Here is a 23084-nt window from a genome sequence, read left to right as displayed (position 1 = left end):
CACCAGCAGTGAAGGAGAGTCCCTTTCTCACCATATCCACGTCAACACCAGTTGCTTTTGGACTTTTGAATGTGGGCCAGTCTCTGTGGTGTGAAATAATATATCATTGTTGTTTTGATCTGCATCTCCCTGATGATTAATGATGTAGAGCATTTTCTCATGTGCCTTTTAGCCATTCGGATTTCTTCTTCGAGAAAGTTTCTGTTCATTTAGTGCCCCGTTTTTTGATGGGGTTTGTTGTTTTTTTCTTGTGGAGTTCAACCAGTATTTTGTATATCCTTGATATCAACCCCTTGTCGGATGTGTATTGGGAGAATATTCTTTCCCATTCTGTAGACTGTATTTGTATTTTGGTCACTGTTTCTTTTGAGGTGCAGAAGCTTCTTAGTTTAAGATAGTCCCATTTATCTATCTCTGTTTTCACTTGCTTGGCCAGTGGCGTGACATCTTTGAAGATATCATTAGCTTCAATGTCATGGAGGATTTTGCCAACTTTGTCTTCAATGTATCTTATAGATTCCGGTCTGATGTTGAGGTCTTTAATCCATTTTGATCTTACTTTTGTACTTGGTGTTAGGGACAAACCTGAGCCAACTTTTTCGCATGTTGCTGTCCAGTTTTGCCAGCACAATTTGTTAAAGAGGCTTTCCTTGCTCCACTTCACATTTCTTGCCCCCTTATCTAAGATTAGTTGATCATATGCTTGGGGGGAGATGTCAGTATATTCGACCCTGTTCCATTGGTCTGCAGCTCTGCATTTGTTCCAGTACCATGCTGTTTTAATTATTACTGCTTTGTAGTAGAGTTTGAAGTTAGGGAGGTTGATTCCTCCCAGTTTATTTTTCCCCAGAATTGCTTTAAGCTATTCGTGGGGGCTTCTTGTTTTCAGGAGTGTTTGCTCCATTTCTTTGTATACAATGTCATAGGTATTGTAATAGGGATCTCACTGAATTTGTATAGTGCTTTGGGAACTATTGCCATTTTGACAATGTTAATTCTCCCGATCCATATACGGGGATATTTTTCCATTTCCTGGTGTCCTCTTTTATTTCCTGAAGTAGCTGTGCTTGGAGTACCATATAGGATCCTGGGAATCAAACCCAGATTGGCTGCATGCAAGGCAAATGCCATACCTCCTGTGCTATCGCTCCAGCCCCCTCTCATGACTTTTTTAAAGTGTTGCAATCCCTTTTTTACAGGTCAGATAACCGAGGCACAGGTCAGTTATTGCACTCAAGCCTGTGGTCTAAAAGTTGGTAGAGTCCTAAGAAATTTTACCTGATAGGAAGAACCAACCTTAGAACATAGCCACTAACCCAGATTTACTCTGTTCCCTGCAAAGACACAAGCTCTTCCCTCTATCTTTGGAAGGAAAAACATGTGTCACCTCATCCAGAAAAGTTTTCTTAATCCTGAGTAATTTTTTACTCATGGTTTGGAGATACATATAGCAGTGATCAGGGCTTACTCCTGGTTCTCTACTCAGGGACCCTCCTGGCACAGCTTGGAGACGGTATGTGGTGCTATGTGCAAAGCTCTGTTCTTAGTCTCTATATACTAGCATGCTGGCTTGGCTCTTTTTCTATTGAGTTCTTCTTCTTCTTCTTCTTCTTCTTCTTCTTCTTCTTCTTCTTCTTCTTCTTCTTCTTCTTCTTCCTCCTCCTCCTCCTCCTCCTCCTCCTCCTCCTCCTCCTCCTCCTCCTCCTCCTCCTCCTCCTCCTCCTTCTTCTTCTTCTTCTTCTTCTTCTTCTTCTTCTTCTTCTTCTTCTTCTTCTTCTTCTTCTTCTTCTGTCACACCCGGCGATTCACAGGGGTTACTCCTGGCTCTGCACTCAGGAGTTACTCCTGGTCATGCTCAGGGGACCATATGGGATGCTGGGAATCAAACCCGGGTCGGCCGCATGCAAGGCAAACGCCCTACCCGCTGTGCTATCTATCCAGCATGGAGCTTTTCTTCTTTTATAGTAACTCTGTGTACATACTTAACATTGTTATTTCCCAAAATCCTCAGGTTTTATTCATCTGCCAGCTAGGAATATTTTTACAACTCTCAGTATAATTTTGTATCACCAGATCCTCTCACAATGCTTGGAAGACAGTTGCCTCTTTGTAAGTGTTGAGTTGTGTTGAAAAACAAAAGGCTTAGCATTTAAATCCAAAACTATTTTAATATTTATTGAAAGATATCATGAATATTTGCCTTCCTAGTAAATAAATCCCTTCCTATTTTTTAAAACTTGTGGTCTTGTTGTACATAGATACCTCAGCACCATTAAAGTGCCCAAGATCTGATTCATGGCCCTGTGTCATTTCCTATCCATCTAACTGCCCTTGAAAGCACTCCCACCTTCACCCCACCCCATCCCTCAAATTCCAGTATTTCAGTTTGTATTCCAGTACCAAGAGTTTATGAACTGATACTTTCTTTTCATTTGCTTATTTTTAAAATAATCATACTTTATTTTTATAAAGTTGTTACCAATAATTTATTACATTCAATATTCCAACACCAATCCCATCACCATTACACTTTCTTACCACCATTATTTCAAAGTTTCCAAATACCACCCAAGCCTGCCGCAATAGCAGGCCCTAAATAAGTTATTGTGTATATCTTGTTATAAATAATCATTGATCAAAAAAGATTTCCTTAGAAGAAAGTGTGTGAAGATTGTTGTAGCTCACCCTGGAGTCATTAAGCCCGCATATCAAAACTTACTAACATGTTGTAACAGGTTAAGCCTCTTATGCTACTATTTTTTAATCAAGGTTGGTGGCCTTGTACTTTGCATCCCATCTAATGTGGTTTGCTACCCCTGGTACATCAGTGGTATAGAATGAGTATAGCTGTAGTTAAATTTTTTTTTCCCTTTATTTTATTTTTTGCGTGTCATCCTTGCGCAGGGGCCATGCTAATCTTCTCTGTATCGTTCCAATTTTAGTATATGTGCTGCCGAAGCGAGCACTGTAGTTAAATTTTTAAATGGATCATAACTTTGGGATCTGGAAGCATCTCTGTTGATCTCTTCTGAGATTTATTTGTGAGTGTCTTGATCATGGCCAGTTAATGAGCTTTTATGGCAACAAAGGCAGTTCATGGGCATAACTTCCAGGCTCCAGGAAGAAAAGGGGTTTGGGGAGGATCACCCATACCTGACTCTGTGAGAACCTGGAGATGTCGGTCACAAAACCCCACATACCTGAGTTTTTCAGCAGATTCACTCATTGATGAGGCTTATCTGAGCTTATGAATATAGGCCGTGAGCATGGTGACTATTGTGTTCTGGAGGTTTTTGGCTGCGGGGGCTCTGTTTGGGTGAGTGGGAGACTCACTCCCCACCCCCATCTCCAGGGTGCTCAAAATATGAGAGTCGGCCTGGCTTGGGGTCTGGAGGGATCTTTGCAGTTTGTTGATTTCTTCCTAGATTTATTTGTGAGTCTCTCCCTTTCCTATTTTTGATAACTACCAGATTTTCTCTGTTTATTCTGTACTTGAAATTATCTTGATTTATGCATAAGTATCTGTAACTAATAACCTGAAATCTTGACATTTCTTTTTTCTAATATCCCCTCACTCTCTCTTCTTTCTAGTTGAGATTAATAAATCAACTGACTAGCAGTCATGTGAATTTATCATGTTGTAACTTAAATAGCCCGTCCACTTATCAAAGTAACTTAAACTTTGTAGGTGAGTTGACTTGGAGTTTCTTTTGGGGATTGCCCTATACTCTCTGTGAAAATGCTAATTTTGTTCATTCATATATAGAACATTATAGAACAAAGACTTCACATAATGTGCACAAACTAGTCTATTTTCTCACAAGTTGGGGAAAGATACAATATATTCAACTGTTTGATTTCAGAGGCACAATAATTCAACTTAAGTATTTGATAAGTATGACTAAGATTTTTTTCCTAATATGATCTAAATTTATGTAATATCTCCTTTAAAAGGAAGAGGCTGTGCATTTTAAGGATAATCCCACATCTAATTGGTTAGAATCTTTTTGCCATTTTTGGGGGAGTTGTTAATAATTTTTTTGATTGTTGTTCTTATTGGGGACTGGAGTGATAGCACAGCGGGTAGGACATTTGTTTGCTTTGCACGTGGCTGACCCGGCTGACCCGGGTTTGATTCCTCTGCCCCTCTTGGAGAGCCCGGCAAACTACTGAGAGCATCTCGCCTACATGGCAAAGCCTGGCAAGATACCGTGACATATTTAGTATGCCAAACACAGTATCAAGTCTCACAGTGGAGACATTACTGGGCCTGCTTGACCAAATCAATGAACAACGGGAATTCAAAGAGAGTGCTACAGTACAGGGTTCTGATTGGAAGAGGATGCACACCCAGTTGTGCTCAGAGCTTACACCTAAGTACTGTATTCAGGAATCACTCCTGGTAAACTTGGAGGACCATATGTGATGCCAGAGACCAAATCTGGTCTTTTCCATGTAGGTCAAGTGCCTTACTCACTATATTGTAACACTGTAACACTGTCCTCCCATGGTTCATGGATTTGGTCTAGCGGGCACCAGTAAGGCCTCCATTGTGAGACTTGTTGTTACTGTTTTTGGCATATCAAATATGCCATGGGTAGCTTGCCAGGCTCTACCAGGCAGGTGGGATACTCTCGGTAGCTTGCTGGGCTCTCCTGGAGTGACAGAGGAATTGAACCTGGGTCAGTTGTGTGCAAGGTAAACGCCCTACCTGCTGTGCTATTGCTTCAACCCAGTCACTATACCATTTTAAAAAATTTAAATATTATACCATTTAACTAATCATCATTAAGTTTTTATATTATAAATATATTAAATGATATTATTGCACCCTAAGCTATAGAATTTTTACTTTTGCTGTTATAATGCACAATTTTAGTTTTTTATATTTTATTTTGACATTTTTCTTTTTATTGAAAAAAGTTGCCTTATAAATTATATATTTCTATTACATCATTGAAAATTAGTGTTCATTTATGAAAATCAGTATGTTTAACACAAAATGTTACAGGTACCTTTATCTTTTTGATTATAGAATTGATGGTTCTTACTTAAATTATCAATTTATAATTTGAAGTGTAGCTTTTATTGTTTATTTTATTGATATGTAAAGAAAATTTTAATTTTTTGTTTCTTCTATGTTAGAAATTCTATTCCAAACAAGTTAGAGCAAAAGAAGCTGAAATCTGATAATAGAAATTATTAACAAGACAGGGGCTTTTCCTAAAAGGCTTTCGTTGACAACCTTAGGGGAATTTTCCAATTAATGGCCAAACCTAAGCTGTTAGAAAAGGTGTGAATTTAAGATGCAATGATAGAGTTATTAGTTTTCTCATTAAAATGTACCAGAAAGCACAATTTGACTTTCAACATGAAATATAATAGTTACAGTTTTCTTCCTTAGCCACCTTAGTATTACTTAGTCTATCACTCTTTGACTGATTTTGTTTTCGTTGACTTTTTTCTATAAGTTTCTAGCTAATCTTTCATTTCATTCATTTCATCATCCTGTTATTCGTCGATTGCCTCGAGCAGGCCCCAGTAACGTCTCTTTCATCCTAACCCTGAGATTATATTCAAGACTCTTTAGGAGAATGAGACCCATCATTGTTACTGGTATTTGGCATATTGGGTACGCCACGGGGAGTTTGCCAGACTCTGCCCTGTGGGCAGGCTACATTTGATAGCCTGCAAGTTTGTCCAAAGTAGGAATGAGATAATAAGATGTCATAAAAAGATGTCCTGATAAGATGTCATGCTAATTAGTTAGCTAATCTAACTATATTTTAAAAGAAACTAGAGATCTGTGACCTAATGCTCAGGTATTAGATTTACTAATTAATTTACTAATAAGTTAGATTTATTAATCAATTTTTCTAATAAGTAAAAAGAGAAGCAGCCATGGAATCAAAGCAAACACAGGGAAATAAACATGAGTAAAAATTACTGAGATCATATTTGGGTTAATAAATATGTTAATAAAATGATTAAGGAATTAATAATAAATACAATTAACATATGATTATAACTATAAATATAAAGTCTGATTCAAAGAGCAATCTTGGAAAGAATGAATTTCCAGCTAACATGATTAAAGAAGACAAAAGTTAATATAAAGTAAACAAAAGAAATGGTCAAAGGGATGAAATGGGAAAATCACAAGGCTTTAATAAGGGCTGAAAAAAATACCATGAAACCACAGTTTCCAGTTCCAAATACTAAATACTGCTGGTCTTTTCTAATGAATTCCTCTGAACAATTAAGTGGGTGGAAACTTTCCACAAGCTAGAAATAGAAGAAAAAATTTTAACTCTTTAACAAAAGCAACATTTTGTTTCAAGCTTATTTGACAAAAATCCTGGCAAGGACTTCAAGAAAAAATCACCAAGGCCAATTTTATTTAATAATATGAATGCAAAAATCTCAGAAAAAATGTTAAAAACCAAAATAAGGAATGTGCAAAAAAGCAGCATATGTCATGACATAGTTGGTTTTATATTGAGAATTTAAGGATTTTTTTTTTTTTCAAGAAACAACTCAGACTATATCCTCTCCCTCTCCCTCTTCCAAGGGAAGAGAAGAACAATCATCAGACGTAAAAGGCAGTTGCAAGAACAACACCTAGACCTGGCTTCAGGCTCAGGAAAGGATACTTTGGCTCCTGTTTGTGGTTTTGGATACTTTACTTGATCAGAGAAACTTCTCTAGTAACGAACTATAGAAATGATCCCTGAAAGTACAGTCTTAAAGGATTTCTTTCCTAAAATTTCTTAAACAATATGTCACATTAAATGGATAAAGAGAAACTCAATTAATAAATACAGGAAAAGTACTTGAGAATGAAATTGTCATTTTAAAATATGCTACTAAAGTAAGAACAGAGACACTCCCTAATTCCTCAATGTAAAAAGTTTATGTATGAAAACCTGTTCAGCCTTATCCAGTGGAGGTGACACATTGATACTTCTCTTTCTTATGTTCAGAATGACAACAAGTACTTGTAAATATCAGGAAAATTTCCATTTCACATCGAACTGCTTGATAGCCAGTGAAATAAGGCAAGAAAAATAATTAAAAAATAAAAGATACATAAGGTCAGACAAAATTTAATATTGCCAATATTCAAGAAAAATGTTTTCCTATAAGACTCCAAAGGTGATTATTATAATTAATGAGGAAGCAGGACTTACAGCTAACACAAAAGTGTGAAGCTTGCCTGGCAAACAGACACTCCTGGTTCAAATCCTGGCATCACAATCCCCCAAGTACCAGCAGAGCACAAGTACCTCCTGAGCACAAGTACTCCAAGTATCTCCTGAGCACAGAGACAGATATAAGCCTGGAGCATTTCAGGGTGTAGCAAGACAAACAAAAAGAGTATAGCGGTATTTCTGGGTACCTGGCCACATAATTCCTCAACTATTATCTTTTTTGCCTTTCTTAGATAGAAAATTCAGTTTATCAGCGATATCCTTACAGTGCTGAAGGATACAAATCCTATGGTATCCAAACAGCAAATGATAAATGCAAAGAACCGGGAAGATATCATGGCAGTGAGAGACACACACATATGACTAGATTTACATTGGATTCTCAGCAATACCAAGGTGGTTTTATGGTTCCCTGGCATCTCAGGGCCCAAGAACACTTACCTAAGGTGCCAGCATCACACCATTTGGGTCAGTTGACAGAGAAGTGTCCCTGGACCCCATGAAAACTATAAGGAAGGGACCCCCGAGTGCTCTGTGTAACAAAGCCAATTACAACTCCACCAAGAGGCAACATTTAATTTAACTGTATACTTATAATTTGCTTCAGGTTACAAAATCTAAATGGATCAATATTGCATCAGCATGTACTCCTTGCAAGAAAGAAAAAAGGGGCGGAGGGTTAAAATACAGAAAAAAAAAACAACAAAATATGAGTTTAGCTCTCCAAAAATATTTACAATCTTAGATAGAGCCTCACCAATGAAATTGTTGTGTTGCTATCATAGAAACATTTAGTTAAGTAGAATAAATGGATAAAAGGCCACAAAAGTGTTCAGGATGATGAAATTGTTAAAGTACCATCAGCTTGAATTAATAGAGGGAAACACTTCTAGATGTGTAATGACTTTAAGTTGACTACATTCTTTTACTGCAAAGAAACATTGCTCTTTACATGTGACTAAGTAGAGGAAGAGAAATAGAAAGGAATACACGGAGGGAGAAATAAAAATAAGTAGAATTAGGCAGCTGTCTCCAGAGAAGAAAGTCAGCAATGTGTAAAAAGCATTCCGTATTGCCCAGGGAAGTTCTTTTAATTTTTTTTGGAGCTGGATAGGTTTTGGACCACATCCAGCTTTTCTCAAGACTTACTCCAAACTCTGTGCTCAGGGATCACGCCTGGAGTACATATGGGATTATAGTGGTTCAAGGTCAGCAAGCATCTAAGCCCTGCACTCTTTCCAAGCCTCGACAAAGTAATTTATTTAGCACAATATGCCTGTAGAAATTCACAACCACAGTGAGTACCTGAATCAGTGACAGGTAAGAGCTGCCTTCCTTTGCTTCTTCATGGAAGTGTTTTGTGTTCATTGCTGTAATTATGCTTCCGAGGTTATTCTGTCACATTACAAATATAGGTCTGGAAAACCAAACTGAGACACAGTATCAAAACAGTTTTCAATTTTTTTTCTTGGGATTTATGGGAGTGTATTAGTCTGGATCAAATCAGGAAAGCCCATTCCATTTTATACATATAAGAGCTAGAAGTTTTTAGAGACAGAATCATAGAAATTCACATTTCCACTGAAAGGGACCAGAGAGTAAAGTTCAGAAAAAAATGCTGCCGAAGGTTCTGGAAATGGTAGTTACCCGCAATCATTGAATGGGTAATTTATAAATGTTCACTTAGATATTATTGATTTCAACCATCTCAAGAAGACCTGCTCATTTTAGCTATCCAGAGCGCTGAGATGGATGATTCATTTGAGGGAATGCAGTTGGAAATGGCTGTACATGTCACCTCTGCTTCTAGTCATCTGGCTTGCCATTTTTACTGCCCGTTTTCAGAAAATAAGGGTTTATCTTCTGCCTTTCGAATCTAAAGTGAGAGCCATTCATTGTCACACTTTCATTTTCAAAATAAGAACATCATAATTGTTCATATAAAAATTATTTCTTTTTTCTCCTCTGTCTCAAGAAAGAAATACATGTATAAATATATTTTTATCAGAGTATTTATGACTATATACAGGTAACTTCATAAACCTCAGGCTTTTTAACACCACTGTGAGCTATACTAATTTTAATTGCTCATTATTTTTAACTGGAATATGGTTTCTCTGTGTCTGGGGAAAGGTGTATACCAAATAATCACATCTTTCCTAGAGTGAACCATTGTTAGCAGTCAACATGATAGAAAGGTGGTCTCCTGATTCAGAGGAGAACGTGAAGAGCAAGTGAATCAAATGTAGTGTGAAACATATATAAAAGATCAAATGTAGTGTTTCGTGGCACCATTGTGATTACTTTAGGCTGTTTTTGCTAGTTGAAATTCATAGCTGCTGATATTTACAAATATCAGCCTGAGATATCATACATTTAATAAAATCAGAAATTATTAACTCTATGCTCTTTGATGTCGGAATGTCTTATTTTGACGTCTATTCATCCTGTAATTTGTAACCAATGATAAAGATGCTCCAAAGATTGTCCTGAGGAATGAAGAAGGGTCCAAAAATGGTGAAACTCCATGGACAATGAGGGTCCCTGACAGCTCTGAAACGCAGTATTGTGAAGAAGGATTTAAGATCAAGAACTTGAAGAGCGATGCCATAGGGCGCAGCAATTCCAGTTCTTTGTCTCTACCTCAAGGGTTCCAAATCACTATTTCAAAAGAATGTGTGTCCCTTCGTTCACTGCAGCATAATTCACAACAGCCAAGATCTGGAAACAACCTACCCATCAACAGACGAGTGGATAAAACAGCTGTGGCCGAGATCCCCAGTGGGATGGGTGTGACTTGGCAATAGGAAACGATGAACTCACCACTTTGTAGCTGGAAGTAGTGGACTGGTTGTGAGTGAAGTCTGTCAGAAGGAGAGGGACGGATACGAAATGGACTCTCTAAATGGCCAAAGGCATGGAACCTGAGAATTGACCTAGAACACTTTACCAAGGGAAAGGGTTGGCAGAAGAGTAGGTGACAAGGAGTGGAGACTTCTGCCTCTGGTGCACAGTGTGGTGTTAAAACGCTTCACTCAAGCCAGGACCAAATAGTAAGGTAGGAAGGGCGTTTGCCTTGCATGTGGCCAACCTAGGTTCATTCCCGGCATCCCATATAGTCCCCCAAGCACCACCAGGAACGATCCCTGAGTGCAGAGCCAGGAGTCCTGAGCTTAGCTGGGTGTGCCCCCCCCCAAAGAAAATAAAATCAAATCTCCACATACGAAATTTTACCGTTGACAAGTATTACAAATAGCAAGTGAAGCATTTAAATAAAAACTGGAAAAACGTGATTTAGAGAGTGAAATGGAAATATTTCCCAGAGCTCTGGCTGATTTATTTTCTATACTGCTACTTAAACATAACTTAGAGGTTTTAAAAACACTGATTTGGAAAAGTCGCTCTTCATTGTGATTTCAACAGTGACAAACTTAAGAAACCCTACTTTTACTTTTGAAAGACAGTTAAAATGGCCCTCTTGCCCCCCGCCCCTTCAGGGTTTTTTTTTTTTTTTTGGTTGGATAAGAGAATAAGAGAAGTTTCATTTCTATAGAGTGCTACCTCCATCTAGTGGCACGTTGAGATATTGCTGGTAAAAGTAGTCCAAATTTTTTTTTAAAATGTGTCAGTGTATGGAGGTACTTTTTTAAAAATATTGCTTCCAGTCTGGATGTTGCGTATCTATAATTAGAAAATCATTTGTGATGCCTTTTCAAAAGGTGAGGGACGGAACAGTTTCAGATTCAGTTCTTACAGTTATCGTTTGGATAGTTATACTTATATCTAGAAACATATCCTGTAATTTCATTTGTGAAATTACGTTTTAACAAGTGATTGGACACTTCTGTTCTAAATTATCAAACTCTTTAGTGGTGGAGATCTTAAACTGCTTATTACTCTCACGGGCAAACAGCCACTTAAAAGTTACATGTTTTCCAGCATCTGGGTAAGACTGAAACAAAGGGATCTGAGGTTTATAATAACCTTCACTAATTAATGTTTCTCAATGTAAGTATATGGGTAGTTGATGTTTTGATTTGAGAGGTGGCAATATGGGGTTACCAGGAGGTGATTCGGGGACTCAGAGGCCACTACTAGCTGCATTTGGTCAACCAGGGCTTCTGTTCAGTGGGAGGACCCGAAGGTGTGATGCTACTATGGTCCTACCGAAACACCAAGCAGCCCTGGGCCATGCCTGGAGCATCCAGGGCCCTACCTTGCCTCGCTTAGAAGACAGTCTTTGGTGTCAGACTGAACTCAGGCCTGGCCAATGCTCTCTAATATCTCCTGGCCCCTGCAGTTTGAATTTTAAGGTAATTTCCTACAGTAGTGTTGATACCTGTTTGTGGGGAAGAATTACTTCCATTCATTTTAAAAGACAAGATTTGGTCTAGAAGATTATCAAAGGTCAAACAGAGGAAACATTTCTTGATGTTTATAAGATGACCAGCTGTATAAGTGGACAGTTAATGGTGTGTGAATCAGGTAGCAGAAATGAGAAGTCTGTGTGCAATGTAGTGTTATAAAATAAATTACAGAATAAAAATAAAAGCGCTTAATCAGGAACATTTATAAGTACAACGAGTCATTAAGCTACCAGGTATCTGAAAGCGGCAAGTCTGCAAAGACAGGTTTTACCCTTTTATAGAATTCTCCAGAGCAAGTCTTATTGAGATTTTAGAAGCTAAGAAAAAAAAATCAATAGAGTTTTAAAATTCTGAAGTGATTATTTGGCTAGATTAATAAGGCTGTCTTTTCAAGGATTTAAGGCAAAAGATAAGGCAACTTAATTAAATGATCACATGTTTTCACAATAATAAATATGCACACATACTGAAAGTGTCTTTACTATCATTCTAGGACAATCTCTTTTGCCCCTCTTTTTTTTCATGTCTTTTCTCTATTGATCTTAAAAAATTTAAGGCAGCTAGATGATATCACCAAATATTCACTAAATTTTTTTCTTTTTTTTTCCGACAATTGATCCAAAAATGAGGTCAAAAAGGAATTGGTTAATGAATGGGTAATCTGGAACTAGAGTAAGTCAAATCAAGCATTGTGTCTTACTGCTATAAAACTTGGAATACAAAATCTAAATCACCCAGCACTCAGTGACAGTGAGAGAGGGTTGTGATTAGACAGAGAACACTTTCTGGGGACTTTTGCAAATGAAAAAGTTTCATAATGGAACCTTAATATTTATAAAGGGTTGTTCCAGATTAAGAGGAAAGTTTAATCTTTATTAGTGATGAAAATCCAGTTTAAGAAGGGGAAACTTAAATTGTTCTCCCAGAACAACTACTTCAGATGAGATTACCCCTTCAAAGAACAAAATTGCAGCTGGGAGTGATAGGATTTTAGGTACTCTATTTAGGAATATTTAATTGTGAATTTTCAAACTTCAGTGTTCGGTAATTATAATAGCAATCTGTCCACACAGCTAGGCAGTCTACAATCCTGACCTCACCAAATTAGAAAAGAAAGTCAAGTAACTCTCCTGTCTTCTAGGTGACTGACTTATCAGAAGGGAGGGGAGGGTGAGAGGAATTATTAGTCTACTCCTGGGAACTACTACCATGTGGACAATTTCCTCTGAAAAATTGAACTACAAAAAATTCTATTGTGACATGTGAATGAGTCCTGGTTTATTTTATTCTCTAGCTATAGTCCCTGGCTTATTTCACTCTAGATAATTTTAATCTGCCCCTGAAAAGTTTGAAATTTGTGCAATACAAATTCGTTCAAATAATTCTGTCCCTAGAAATGTTGTCCTTCTTTTTTTTGTTGGTTCCTCACTCTATGAAAACAGTTTTTTCTCCTCCATCTCAATATATATATATATATTTATATTTTTATATAACTTTACTTAATATAAATAATCAGAGCAGTCATGACTATTTACAATTACCTTCACAAATATCAGGTCTTTGAGCACCATTGTTGAGCCATACTAACTTTAATTGCTTATTATTTTAACATAGGTTTCCCTATATCTGGAAAAATGTTCATACCAAATAACAAACATCTTTCCCAGAACGAACCACTGTTATCAGCCAACTACTGCTACATCTTGACACAATCTCAGTGGGATGAGGTGCTGATGTTGGGACTGTTTGAGTTACTCCAGCTCCGTTAGGGAATCTTCACAATTTTGAATAGACAGGTAACTGTTTCCAGCTATAAGTTGAGCAAGTTGGAAACCTACTGTCAGTAAAACTTAGCAATGCATGTATTCTTTTTTCATTCCTGCCAAAAGGAGAGTGGAAATTGCTCATTGAGCAGAGTGGAAATTCTGCTCATTGATATATCAGACGAAATGGCCGACACGCCATTTCGTTGGTAAAGAAACAAACAGCACCCGGCCCAGACAAGGTCAGACCTGATCACCTGAAGAACCTGCCGTCAGTACTCATCAATACACTGGCTCGGCTCTTCACACGCTGTCTGAATGCAAGGTTCTGTCCCAATGGAAAACCAGCAGGACTGTACTACTGTTCAAGAAAGGAGACATCCATGGCATTGGCAACTATCGCCCGATCTGCCTATTGTCTGTCATCTACAAGTTGTTCACTTGAGTCATCCTAAATAGGATTGGCAGAACACTGGATGAAGGACAACCATGCGAGCAAGCCGGGTTCCGCAAAGGATTCAGCACCATCGACCATATCCACAATAACCAAGCTCATTGAGGTTTCTTGGGAGTTCAAGATGCCGCTCTGTTTAACGTTCATTGATTTAAAGAAGGCCTTTGATTCTCTTGAGACAGAAGCGGTCATTGAAGCCCTAGCCAATCAGGGCATTCAAGCCCAATACATCAAGATCCTCCGTGAGCTGTATTGCGGATTCACTACAAGGATCTCACCATTCTACAAAGAAGTGATCATTGATGTCAAGAGAGGGGTGCGGCAGGGTGATACCATTTCACCGAAACTCTTCAGTGCCACCCTCGAGAACATCATGCGACGACTGGAATGGGAAGGAATGGGAGTGAAGGTAGATGGTCGGCAATTACACCACCTCCGCTTTGCTGATGACATTGTTTTAATAACACCAAACATCAGCCAAGCGGCACAAATGCTGGCCGACTTTGACCGTGAGTGTGGAAAGGTAGGACTACAGCTGAATCTTACGAAGACAATGTTTATGAGAAACAGCCTTGTTCCTGACGCCCCATTCGCTCTCAATAGAACGACCATCTCCGAATGCAACAGCTATGTCTACCTAGGTCGAGAGGTCAACATGACAAATGACCTGGCACCCGAGCTGCGCAGGAGGAAGAGAGCGGCTTGGAACGCCTTCAAGAACGTCGAAGAAATAGCTAAGAGGACGAAGAACCTCCGGCTCCGGGCACATCTCTTTGATTCCACTGTTCTTCCTGCATTAACATATGCCTCAGAGACCTGGGCCCTACGCAAACAAGATAAGAACGCTATTCAGGTCTCCCAAAGAAGAATAGAAAGAGCTATGCTTGGAATATCACGTTTCACTCAAATGAGAGAAAGAATCTGGAGTTCTGACATCCGTTGACGATCAAGAATCAGGGATGCTGTCTCATTTGCCAAGATATCGAAAATCAAATGGGCTTGTCACGTAATGAGATTTAAAGATGACCGCTGGACTAGAGCTGTTACTGACTGGATTCCACGGGATGTCAAAAGACCACGTGGCCGCCCACCTACCAGATGGTCAGACTTCTTCGTCAAGATCATGAACGATCGGTTTGAGGCTCTTCATGATCCCAGAGCAAACAGATGCCATTGGGCTACACTAGCACGTGACAGGGACAAATGGAGACATTACTGGCGCCCGCTCGAGCAAAATGACGACTAACGGGAAGTTAAGTGATTAAGTGAAGTGATTAAGTGATTAAGCTATATCAGAAGGACACAGGAGAAAGATCCACGTTGAAACATCTTTTAGGTATTATTTTTGGCCAAAGCATACTCTAGGGGCTAAAGCCAGCATCAGTAGGAAATTTTGAGATAGTGTAGTGAATTCTCCAAATGATCACTGAAACTTCCTTTTGATTTTTCCATTTCTATTGATTGGATTTAAAAATCAGCTCTCAAAAATGTGATGTAATTTAATTTTTGCTCATGATTTTGTAGGCCAGAAGTTTGTGAAGAAGCTTTGATTGTATTTGAAGTATCTCAGTAGCCACAACTGGGGTGACAGTCACTACTAGGATTCTACTTGAATAAATGATTCAAATAAGGACTCAAGGCTTGGGCATTGCTGCTGGCTGTTGACCAAATATTCAGCTGCAGTGTTGCCTGGAGTACTGGTAGCCTCTACAGCAGAAAGGACACAGGTCAAATGAGAGTCAAAACAGCTTCCGAAGGATTGGGACAAAAGGTTCACCAAAAAACCCCATTTAATTACATTGCTACTAGATAATGATACTGGCAAGTCTCAATTTTCAGTTAAAGCTTGACTTTTCTTGTGTAGACATCTTGAGATCTTTAATGTTAGAAACATAATTAAAGATCTTTTTTTTTTCCATTTGTTTCTGGAAGGCACGTATAACTCCCATTTTCTCTGCTAATGTTAGGGTTGTCCTTAGGTTATGACGGCCCCACCCCCATCCACTCCATATGTCTCTTAAAAAGTGACTCTTACAAAGCTTCCACCAGGGGGAAAAAAGTCTCCAAGAAGTTCTCAAATCCAGATATACTACTTTAATTTTCTTTATTCTTTTTGGTGTGAGAGCCACATAAGGCCATGCTCAGGGCTTACTCCAGGCTCTACACTCGGGGATGACTCCTAGAAGGTTGGGGTACTGTAGGGGGGGGAAGGTATTGAACGTTGTTCATACAAGGCAAGAGCTTTACCTCCTTTCTAGAAAGTAAGATACATGTTTTCCCACTGTGAGTATTTCCCATTTCTGGATCAAATTCCAATTTTCCAACGATATTATTAGTTTACATCTAATATCTTATCTCTCCCTCTTCTCTCTCTCTCTCTCTCTCTCTCTCTCTCTCTCTCTCTCTCTGTGTGTCTCTTTCTGAATAATTTTTAAATAAAAAAAGTTGAGTTGCTCAAATTGAAGCTTATTCATCACATGACAAAATGAAGATCAAATGATAATATCCTTCTCTCAACTTGGTATTATCTCAGAGGCAATTCAGAGCCCCAGATAAACATCACAATTAAAGCAAACTGACACTAGCACTTGCTTATTCCTATTTCTCTATTTAACAGTCTTTTTATTTAGTTAGCAATCTATTTAAATACTTAATTTATTATATTTAATGTTATTTTGGTATCAATGGAGAGTAAGGACTTCTAATTTGCCAGGTTACTGGAGGCAGATGTGCTAAATCATCTTTTCACTCTGACAGAAGAATTGTGAATCTGGAAGTCAGTATAATCATATCACTGCCATGTTTAAAACTAATCAATGTCTTTCTGCCTTCTAACTTCTTGGCCCCTTAAATGCCTTGTGCTAAAACAGTTAAATGGATTTGCTCATATCATGCTTTCCCGTTTCTCTCTTTGAGAAACTTCTTTTCTCTCTTTTCAACTTAAAACTATCTTAGCAGAAATGATTAGGGAGAGGATTTGAGAAATAGCAGTTATGAGTCATAATTGAGTAATAAAATAATGAAAGAGGGGACTCTGGGAAGGGCGGGAATGGAAGAAAAGTTTTCTGTCAGTAGGAACATAGCTGGATTAACCAGATTCTAGTGTTTTCCTATTTTTATAGAGGGGTATTTTGTTTGTTTGGATATTTATTGCTCTTAATTTGGAAAGAGAAACACAGAACGTGATCTAGCAAAAAAGTAAACAAGCTATAAAAAGTTTTATCAATGTCCTTTAAAAATGCTTCAGCCTGAGGAAGCTTAAATTCTTCTCAAAAACTCTCACCCATGTCACAGAAATAAAGGATGAAGATTTCATAATAAATAAAAAATTAAAATAAAGACCTGCCTTGCTCAGATATGCCTTAATGTCTCATAGATGAGGGTCTTTAGTTTTGTTGCCTCATTTTCCAGAAGAATTTTGCATTTGTTCTATTTTTTTTTTAAGATGAACGAAGCTACTCACTTTAAGTCCTACTTTCTAGAAGACTTGAAAACTCTACAACATAAATTTAAACCCAACCCACACACCCACACAATTCTCTGTCACGGTGTTTACCATGACTATTGATCTGTGCCATGGAGTATCCATCATGTGTTCCTCAGATTTTTCTATTGTTACATTTTATACAACTTAACATATTTATTATTAAAATATTATGTATTATATGTACATATTATATATGATTTTAAGATAGTCCTTTACTTCTGGTTTGCAATAGAATTCAGTTGCATTATCCATAAATAATAATCTCATTTGATAATCACAAATGGAGAAATATTGCCGGTCAATAACAAATTCACTATTTATCTCTTTGATGTCCTAATCCTTTAGAACTTTCAGAAGAGGTGTTCTGTACATAACAATTTTTCTAAATTTACTTTTATTCTTGTATGGCAGAGCCTGGCAAGCTACCCATGACGCATTTGATATGCCAAAAACAGTAATAACAAGTCTCACAATGGAGACGTTACTGGTGCCTGCTTGAGCTAACAGATGAACTGAACAATGGGAGGGCAGTATTACAATGCTACTTTTATTCTAGTCAGCCAATATTTTATTTTGAAAAATTATGCTCATATATACTAGAATATTATGTCCATTAAGCAGATTTTAACTAGTAATCTGACTTTGTATTTGGCACAGGGGGAGTTATTTTTAGCAATTAATTTTTAGACACATTGTGATTTTTAGACTGCTAAACATATATATATATATATTTTATACTTATTGTTTCTCATATACCTCTCATGAGATTCCTAAAATATACCAATTTTTTAAAAATGTGGAATGATTAAATTCTTTTAATCAGCACTATACATTAGATATGTATTTAATGTTTCTAAACTTGCCCCAATATTTTAAAATTCAGAGTGCACAAATGTAACACATGTATTCTGTTCTCCTTCATGGTAATTATACTCTATTGAACTTTTCTTTTTTTGATACTTCTTCTTGATTAGTGCTACAGCACCTTTATTTCCTTATCTAATTTCTAATTGTGTTTCTCTTTCATCAATATTCTTGATCCATCTTTGTCATTAGAGTTCCATTTTTACGCCCCTAAACTATTTGATTAATTCCAATACTCATTAGCATTTAATTTATTCTATTGTTATACTCCATTTAGGTATTTTTACGCAGCTTAATACTTTTAAAAGTTATATTAAGTGGTTTTGTGCTCGAATGAAAAAAATATACAGTTTCCACCTCTTTGAAATAAGGGGTAGGCAAACATTTCATAGGCTTGTATTAATAAATCAAATACTTGCAAACCATAATGCTGAAAAGGAAAGAGAGAGAAAGAGAGCAAGAGAGAAAGTAGAAAAGTGCCTACCACAAAAGCAGACTGGGTGAGGTGGCAGAAGAAAACCTGGAGACATTGGTGTTGGAAATGTACACTGGTGAAGAGAAAGTTGCTAGAACATTTTTTGACTGAAACCCAATCATGAACAACTCTGTAACTGTGTATTTTGGTGATTCGATTAAAAATAAATAAATACATAACATGAAAATGCCCTTGTAAAATATGTATCTTTTAAAATTCGTGCTGAACTCGGGGCGTAGATCTCCAAGCCTGCTTGGATCGGGACTGGGCCACCTCCACCCAGATCCCCCATCTTCCAGTATGTAAGCGTTACACCCACCAACTGCCCCCGGCTCTGTGTAATCCCACCAACGGCCAAGACCCAGAAACTATAAAACCCTGCTCCCGGAAGACATCTTATTATCTAGTTCTTACTCTGGAGAATCTGGCAGGTTACCAAAAGTATCCTGCCCACACGGCAGAGTCTGGCAAACTCCCCGTGGCATAGTCAATATGCCAAAAACCAGTAACAATGATGAGTCTCATTCTCCTGACCCTGAAAGAGCCTTGAATGTGGCACTTTTTAATATCTCAGCGCTAGGACGAAGGAGACGTTACTGGGGCCTGCTCAAGGCAATCGATGAACAACAGGATGACAGTGATACAGTGATAAAATTTGGATGTAGGATACTTGTGTTTATGCACAATACTTTTTTAAATTTTCTTGAGCATATTTTAATTCCTCTAAAATGCTCAAATTACCAGTTTTTAGATAATTAGGGAATAAGAGGGTTTTTAGATGTTTTCATTTCATTTTACATACAAAATTTCCCTCTTATTATTTTTTCCCAATATACAATCCTGCTTGATCATTAATTAGATGTAGTATCTTGATTATTTTTCTTCCAAACCTCCATTTCTAAATTACAAATGGATAAATGAATTTCTGCTAAACTTTTAGGAAAGGTATTACTTGATCTTATTGCTCTTCTTTGTCTTTTCAGTTTTACTTCAACATACCTCAGAAGACTAACCATTTTTCCTAATCTAAATGAACAAATAGGGAACCTCTTGAAGGGCTGGAGTGAGGTAGAACAAGAAACCATGACAGGCTACACTTCAGCAAAGCAAGCAGTAGGCCTAAGTTTCTGTTTCCCGAAGACTGCTGTTCCTGTTTCCCCAAAAGTTTGTTGTTGGAGTTACTGGAAAGACACCCCAGTTCCTACCCACTTACATTGATGAGTAAGTGACACATCCTGTAGTCCTGTCTTGTAACCTGTTACTGGAAAAACACACAAAGTGTTACCATTGGCGCCTGCTAATTATGCTTAAGTGATCAAAGTTGGCGCCTGCTAACTGTGCTTATGTGATGAAGGATATTAAAACCTGCTGTAGTAAGGGCTTCGGGTCCTTGTCAAGAGTCCACTACGTTGGATGAGACTAAGACCCTAGCTCAAGCTAGCAATAAAGGTCCTTTGCTTTTGCATTCTCACGTGTGGAACTGGTCTCTCTGCACACGGGAAACCCTGAACCCAGGAATAAGACGTTAAGATGTTAATAGAAGGCATTAAACTTGAGATCTTTTAAAATTTAAAAGTGAAAATTAATGTGATCTAGTATAAGATGACAGAGGCTGGACTCTGAGGCTCTCAGTGTGATCTCTGACACCGTATCCCCCCTCTAGAGTGCCACTGCGTGTGTTTCTGATGGTTCTGGTGTCACCACGCCAGCAGGTTCAAGCCCAGAACTGTCAGGTCCTGGTTATGAAACTCAGTACCTGTTACTGTACCCCCACTTCCGGCCACACGCACTACTGGAAGGATGTAAATAAATCAATTTCATTAAATAAGTTGACAAGATTTGATCTCTTGGAAACAGTACAGGAGTATAAAGTTAAAATCAGTCAATTTTCAAAAAAATTAGGCTCGAACTTTAAGTGGCGTGGTATATAATAATAATAATTAAATAGCCATTCACACTCAACTACTTCATGGCTTTAACTTCTTTAGTTGTACATTTTGATCAGTATTTTCTAATGGAAAATATAAAATAAATCACTAAAATAAAGGCCTAAACTTTAGTATGAACACTTAAAACAACAAGATTCATAAAATTATGATTTCAAAATATTTGGTAAGAAACCCAAATATATTGAGACTATGAGATACATGGTGAAAATATGTAGTGATTGTAAGCTGTTTTCGAGAGAATTTTTTGTCAGATAGCTCACTAAATGAGCTGAAACTTTACCCAGATACATGTTATAAAACAAGTTCATCTGCAAGTAATTTAATTTACTTATGTGAAAACGCTCAGTAGTGCTCTGTGTAGCATTAGGTATCTGAGATGTATCACAAAAGCAATTAGATCATACTGGAAACCAGCTGTGCATAAAGTCGATTGCTTTATCTAGGCGATAAAAACCTTGCAGAGTGTGAACAATACTGGGTATAAATGTAACATTTTAATGAGCAGCGTAAAAGATGGATAGAATGAACAAGAGAAATTGCAAATTTGCATGGGACATATGAAAGCGGAGGGAAGGGATAAGAAAGAGAATGATTCGCACTGGGTCCTAATAAACTGCTAACTGTTCTGACTTTTAATAAGAAAATTTTCTACATCATTTAATTAATTTATCAAATATATAATACAATTTATAGTTGAGTCACTTTGAGCAAATTCAGTTTTTCAAATATATTCTGAGTGAAGACATAAACGGTGTAATCAAAATCTATTCCATCACTAGGGAAGGTATAAAAAAGAAAAGAGATGAAAAAGCAATAAAGAAGGAATGAAGAGGCATGAAGGCTTACATGAAGGCTAAGGGTGTAATTTTGGTAAAACTCACGAGGAAGGAAAGGCAGGTTCAAAAGGCTGCTTGTCTGGCTTAGGCCCAATGAACTCTGTCATTTTGAAGTAACTGAATAAATCTGGGGAAAATGAATGGATGGAAAAATATACCAAGGTGAAGAAATAAGTTTAAAATCAATGTAGAGTGAAGGAATATAAATAATACCGCTAAGATTTATCAGGATTATTGAGAACATGACTTGTTTACTTATTAACTTTCTAATGACTTGTAGTAACTCCTAACATTTACTGATATCTGCCTTACTAATAAGAGAGTTTACATTTAAATAGGCTGGAAAGTTAGCACAGCAGGTAGGGCATTTGCTTTGCATGCAGCCAACCCAGCCAACCCGAGTTCGATTCCTCCACCCCTCTCAAAGAGCCTGGCACGCTACCGAGAGTATCTCGCCCACACGGCAAAGCCTGGAAATCTACCCGTGGTGTATTCGACGTGCCGAACACAGTAACAACAAAGTCTCACAATGGAGACGTTACTGGGACCGCTCGAACAAATCAATGAATAATGAGAGGGCAGTGCTACAGTGCTACATTTAAATAGTTTCAAACCCTGTTGGAATTCAATAACACAAAACACAAGGACATTGGTGGAGGGTGTCAAGCACTTTGGCGATGATGGGTCTGGATATATATGATATACATTAATTTTATACAAATATCTATATGTATCAAATATATGAATATATTAATATTGATATAATGTGTATATTTGTATATTATGTATTAAATAAATGTTTATATAAAATACAAATAGATATATATGTACCATATAATAAATATCATAGTAATCATATTACATAAAGTATAATAAAGTGCATTGAAAAAGTACAAAAATGGAAACTACATCTGATTAAAAATAAGTAGGCAGTAAAAGACAGTAGAATATTATGGACTTTAGAATATTATTGTCCATTCTAAACAATTTATAGTTGCTACTGTTTGTTGAGCATCTACTATGCACCAAGTCATCTGCTAACTATCTTGCATTTATTTAACCCCTTTGTTAGTTCGGAAACTATGAAAACTTAAGTTCAATTTCAATAGCAACATTTAGGTTTTTGCTTGCATTCATATTTTCCTTCTTGCTATTTTTTGGGGGAGGCAACCCCAGGGACTCAGGGGTTACTCCTAGCTCTGTGCTTGGGAACCACACTGGAAGTGCTCAAGGGAATGACTTTTCTGGTTCTAGCGTTGTTGAGCTACCTCTCTGGTCTTCAATAACACCATTAATGCTATATTGTAATGCTATCCTAGAACTTGTGAATTGTAGCACATACTTTTTGCTTTCAAATTCCTTTTAAGTATATGTAAGTGTGGGAAGGCGTTTAACAATGGCAAACTAAATTCCTAGAAGTCTAAGCATCGTCTAACAAATCAGATAACAAAAAAATTTTTCAATTCTTTCTTTAACTATAAATCCATGTTGGCCTTGCCCATAATTTAAATGCAATGTGCAGAATGGTAAACATTGTGGAACTTTTAAAAATGAGCAATCATTTCATATAAGAAGTCCAAAATAACTAATGAAATCAGAAGTAAATACACAGAAATCAAAGATGTGTGAGAGTTCATCTAAAATATGATTACTCTTAGAAAATGCTGAGTTGTACATC

General features: G+C 37.4%; 2 non-coding genes across 2 annotated transcripts; both read right to left on the bottom strand.

Moving 5' to 3' along the window:
• Positions 1-2855: 2855 nt before the first annotated feature.
• LOC130042491 (U6 spliceosomal RNA) lies at positions 2856-2966 on the bottom strand. The gene has a single exon (XR_008795239.1). It is a non-coding gene; the product is annotated as a U6 spliceosomal RNA (small nuclear RNA).
• A 3566-nt stretch (positions 2967-6532) lies between these two features.
• LOC130042482 (small nucleolar RNA U3) lies at positions 6533-6746 on the bottom strand. Its single transcript, XR_008795231.1, has one exon. It is a non-coding gene; the product is annotated as a small nucleolar RNA U3 (small nucleolar RNA).
• Between the last annotated feature and the right edge of the window lie 16338 nt (positions 6747-23084).

This window comes from Sorex fumeus, unplaced genomic scaffold (assembly GCF_029834395.1).
Source record: "Sorex fumeus unplaced genomic scaffold, SorFum_2.1 ptg000100l, whole genome shotgun sequence".
Taxonomy (NCBI): domain Eukaryota; kingdom Metazoa; phylum Chordata; class Mammalia; order Eulipotyphla; family Soricidae; genus Sorex; species Sorex fumeus.
The sequence above is the reverse complement of the archived record's forward strand: the minus strand, read 5'-3'. Positions and strand labels throughout refer to the sequence as shown.